Source organism: Botrytis byssoidea (assembly GCF_014898295.1).
Source record: "Botrytis byssoidea strain MUCL 94 chromosome Unknown BBYS_016, whole genome shotgun sequence".
NCBI classification, from domain to species: Eukaryota; Fungi; Ascomycota; class Leotiomycetes; order Helotiales; family Sclerotiniaceae; genus Botrytis; species Botrytis byssoidea.
In genome coordinates, this window is record NW_024065857.1 from 684,962 (window position 1) to 690,961 (window position 6,000).

Genomic DNA, 6,000 nt, shown 5'->3' on the forward strand with positions numbered 1-6,000 from the left:
AGTTATATTCCAAATAATTATAAAAACTATTAATAATATTATTGGACCTAATAGTTTAATACTCATTTTACTTATTTTTAGTATATTCCCTTATATTATTAAGGATAGTTTTCTAATATCTATTATTTAACAATAAATTACTATAATCTTTAAAATTATAATAAAAATTCATAAACTCTATAGTTCTATATAAGTATAAAAAGCTCTAAATATATACAATAGCCTTTCTACAATTACACTTTATGATTTACTATTGAATAATATTGTTTTGATTTGGAGAGAGGGTAATAAAATAGTTTTTGACAAATGAAAAGAATTATTTTTATTATTTGATATAAATAATAAGATATATACATTCGACTTACCTCATAGATCTATAAAATTCAGATTTATATTAATAAAACTTTATTATTAAATTAACCAAATTAATTAAATTAATCAAATTCTAGGATATCCTGATGGATATGAGATAATTTTACTAAAATCTAATAGAGTTAGATTATTTGTTTTTAATACATCTATTATATATACTATAAATTCTGAGGAATCCCTTTTGAATTTATTTAAAAATAGTTAAATATTTATATCAATATCTTTTTTATAAATAGTTATATTTTAGATTTAAGTTTATATATAAGATTAATATTTTGATTGCTTTATTATTAATCTTAAGGATTCAATTATATATAAAGAATTCAAAAAAAAGAAGATTAATAAATTAATAATTAAGAATATATTCAAGATTGTTTTATTATTAAATACACCTTTAGAAATATGTATTTTTAAATTATGATTTGTTAATAAGGTTAAGAATGAAGGTATAAATACTGAATTCTATAAGTTAAGATTAGTTATTCAAATATATAATAATATCAATAAAATAATTGTTTTAATATAATCACTAATAATTTAATAATTATATTAATATATTTTGATTTTATTAATTATAAATATTTGGAAGAATAATATAGGTGTATATATTTAAGATATTACTTAAGTATATATTTAATCTATCTCAAATCTATATTATATTTTTTTATATATATATTCTAGAAAAAATAAATCTATTAGTTAATATAATACTACTTATTGTTAAATTATTATATGATATTCTGGAAACTGAAAATTATTAATTCAAAATATATTATACTTATTATTATAAAAAGCTTAGAATATAATAATTTATATATAACCCTTATCTTTTATATATTAAAAATAAAAAAACTAGACTTAATATTATAAAGTTTTAAATAAACGATATACTTATCATTAGGGATAATACATTTATATAGATTAAGGATAAGCAATTCAAATAAATTGGCTTTATAACTAAGAATTGAAAAGAACTAATTCCTGATTATTTATTGAAGTTTAATAGTATTATTCTTATATTTAAAGGAGATAACATTTATCTTGATCAATAAAAGTAATGTAATAATCTATAGCTTATTTTAATAGGATCTATGAATATATATAATATATATAATAAGATTCGAAAATATACTTTTATATATAAGTAATATATTATATAATAAATCTATAAAGTATATATTACAATTATATATTAACCCAAAACATTTTTTGATTTATTTATAATAATATAAATAATCTAATCTAATAAGAATAATATTATAATATTAAATAAATATATCAAATAGTAAAAAGAAAACTTTGTTAAAGAATTTAATTATATATTATTTAATTTAGATTCACTTAAGATTATTATCTTTACTAATATCTTTTTTATAAATAATAAAAACTATTTCTTTCAAATAGGCTATATGATTATTATAATGAATAAATATAATAATACTAATATTGTTTATTAATTATTTATCAAATATAAAAAAGTTATATATAATATTTTAATTTCAAAGTTATATAAATTAGTTTAAGGATTTGATATTGATATAATAATCATTTCTATAATTAATATTATTCTCGATAAGAAGATTTTATTAATTTTATATATTAATTCTAAATTATTATACAATCTATTTATAAAATTGGGAATGATTAATAAAAAGAAACTAATAATCAATATTATGATATTATATTAATCCTATAAGTAGAAAGAGATTATTAAGATGATTTGAATCAATAAATTAATTAATCTGGTTGATATAATAATAAAGGGAAAGCTATGCCAAGCTTTTATTAATCTAATTTATATAAACAAGATTGATATTAAAATAATGAAATAGATGGAAAAAAATTAAAAGAAAATTGATTCTATTAGCAAAAGATTAGGGACTTTAAATCAATAGATAAAGGATTTTAATAATTTAATGAATTTCTTTTAAATTATTATATTCAAAGTTATAAAAAAGAGTTCCAAATATATGAACAAAAGTATTCATTCTAAAAGAATAATTTCAATATAATAACTATTATATCAAAGAGAAATAAGCGAATACGAAAAAGACTAGTTCTTTTAATAATGCTTATATAAGACCTATTACTTTCCTATATAACTAGCTCTTTAGATAGAATACAATTAGATATACAGGATCTACGAATACGTAGGTGCTATATCTTCCGTATCCTTCTCGAACCAACAGTTTTAATGTGAAGAGAGGGCAAAGGAGGTAATATATTGAATAAATGAATTGAATTATATTCTTTAATTGGGATAGATAAAAAAATATATAAGATAGAGCTTTCTAATAAATTAATTAAATTCCATTCTATATTTATATAATTCTTTTATATAAAATTGGAAGAAATTAAATAAAATAATGAAAATATGGATAATAATGATAATAATATTATAATAATCGATATATTACGAATGGAGATATTATAATCTTAAATGCTATTATTAATAATATAATTAGATATATAATTATATTGTTATATAAAAAGTAATTTGATTAATATAATTAATATAATTAATAGTGATATCAATTTATCACAATTAATTATATTCTTATAAGAAGATATATTTACAAGATATATAAAATTATAATGTAAGGAAGTTAACAAATTAATAAAAAGTGGAGTTTTTAGAATTATTTTAAAAATCAATATTCCATTTAAAATGAGATTATTTAAATTATAATTTATTAATAAAATAAAGAATAAAGATATTAATAAAGTATATACTAAATCACAATTAGTGGTTCAAATATATTAAGATAAGGGTAAAATCATTATTTTGATATAATCATTAATTATTCAATATATCAACTAGTATATTATTCTTATACTTACTATTATTTTGCAAATATCAAATAAGTATATTCAAATCTATTTACAAAATATTATATAAACATATATTTAATTAATTATAATATTAAATAGATCAATTTATATAAAAATATTAAAAGAAATTAGATTCGAAAATAAATATATTCTATACATTATTAAATCCTTATATAATATTCCTAAGGCAGGAAATTATTGATTTGGAATCTACTATAATTATTATAGGGATAAACTAAATATAATATAATTTATATACAACCCCTATTTATTTTATTCTAATAACAATATTAATATTATAAGATTCCAAATAGATAATATTCTTATAGTTATAGATAAGAGATTTGCATATTTAGAATAAAAGCAATTAAATAAAGCTTATTTTATAATCAAAAACAGAGAATAACTCATTGAGAATTATTTATTTAAATTTAATAATAATTTAATTATTTTCAAAAATAATAAAATCTATTTGAATTAGGAGAAATAATATAATAATATTAGAATAATTATATCAGGAAATATCGATATATATAATATAAAAGGAAAAGTTTGAAAGAATATTACTTCAAAGAATCAATATATCGCTTAATGTATAAAAGGAGTATATATTATAATTATATATCAATTAAAGATATTATATCATTTTTCTATTATTACCTAAATAATAAATCTAAAAAAGAAAAATGTGATTAAGCTTAATAAAGTTATTAAATAACAAATGGATAATTCAACAAAAGAATTTACATTTATATCTTTAAATATAAATTCAATCTAATTAATCATATTTACAGACACATCCTTCACTAACAATACTAATTTATCATTACAAATTGGCTATATTATCTACCTAATAAATAAATATAATAATATTAATATTATCTATTGAATATTAATTAAATATAAAAGAATTATTAGGAGTATATTAGCTTCTAAGCTATATATATTGATTTTAGATTTTAATATCAAAGCAGTTATTAAAGGTATTATTAATACTATTCTTAAGCCTAAAAAATTAATATTATTTATATTCTATACAAACTTAAAATCTCTATATAATCTATTGACTAAATTTGGTATAAATATAGAAAAGCAGCTTTTAATTAATATTATAACTTTAAAATAATATTATAAGAATAGAAAAATTATAAAGATTAAATAAATTAATAGAAAATCAAATCCTATAGACATTATAATTAAAAATAATATATATTAAATATTAAAGAATTTAATTGATATTAATAAAATAGTTATTAAAATAATATATTAAATAAAAAGAGAGTAGGGAAATAAGAGCTAGGAGGAATTAAGAGAATATTATATCTAAAGAGATAAATTATAAACTAAAACATATAATCATATTTATTTTTAGAGAATTATTAGTATTAGGATATCAATTATATAATCAAAGAGAGCATTATATTAATTAGCATCACACTAATACTACCCTATATTAAATACTAGCTTTCTATAGATAATAATAATCAAAAACGAATACAACCATAATAGACTAAAGTACTTTACACTTATATCAACCAAGTTGATACCAACACAACCCTTCTCCTTTTATCGCCCGCTTAGTGCTAATAAAACAAGGGTAATCTGAGCCTCAAGTTAGAGTATTACCACCAAGTCAAGCAAATCTTCTATCCGGTCCATGATATATTCATATCTCAGAGAAACCTTTTCATGAGGCTTGATAGAGATCACCCTAAGCATGATAGGTAAATAATGTACGAAGTGTTCTAGCCAAACCATACTAGAATGGTTTCAATGGTTCTCCTTTGTAGGCACGCAAGTACTTAGTGTATAAATCGGCAATGAGCTGGACTATCATCTTCCAAGCTTTTAGACGAAGCTTTCTAGTGTAAGGATTCTGAAGACAGCATAAAAAATGATATAGAATTGAAGAAAGGAAATATTAAACAATCTTAGATTCATTGCCATTGAACTTAATATGTAATTCGCTCGCTTGAGCGTTCGTGCAGTTGGCCCACCACTTTTTTCTCCTTCAGATTTTGCTTTCACATCTGCAGTGGTCCCCTTGAACTTTAAATGACTTCCCCTATCATCCATTGCCGACATGGAAATAGTACTACCCCCCGCTCCATTTTATTCAATCACATGGTCCCCAGCTTTCAATCCAAGGAACTCTTATACATGCCTGGAACAAATTCTCGGACATTTCATGGGAGAAACACATTATCTGGTTCGAAAGCTACTATACCTGTTACCCTATTTAAAACTTTTCTTGAAAACTGGCGAGTGGGATGCTGGTAATGACGTTCTAAATGTATCTTTCCAGCGAGGGTCGAATATCGAGGCCCGAAAATGAATATTTGAGATCAGTGAGTTTGAATGGATGTACCGCAGAACAAACCATAGAGCAGATGCAATTCGTTTAATCATGCTACTTGACTTTTTCGCGGTCTCGTCTCTCTGTGCTATATTGACTTCTGCTTGTGGTAAATCAGGTAAAATATGGAATTATTGCACAACTGTGAGTTAATGAAAGTACGTATCATGGGATGACTATATCCTAGTATTAATCTACTACAATGTCAATTCTATGCGCATTTGTATTTTGAATGATGCGAAATTGTACAGATTATTGATGAAAGTCTGATGTGCCTGGCCCTGGATAAGGTTTAAGGATGAGGAGGGGTACGGAACGGAATAATCAATTAATCCGAGGTTGCTGCGGACCCAATTTGTGTTGTTTACTCTCACGCGCAAATCAAAATATAAATAATTACGACTTTACGACCAACGATATTACGACTCAACACCGCCATA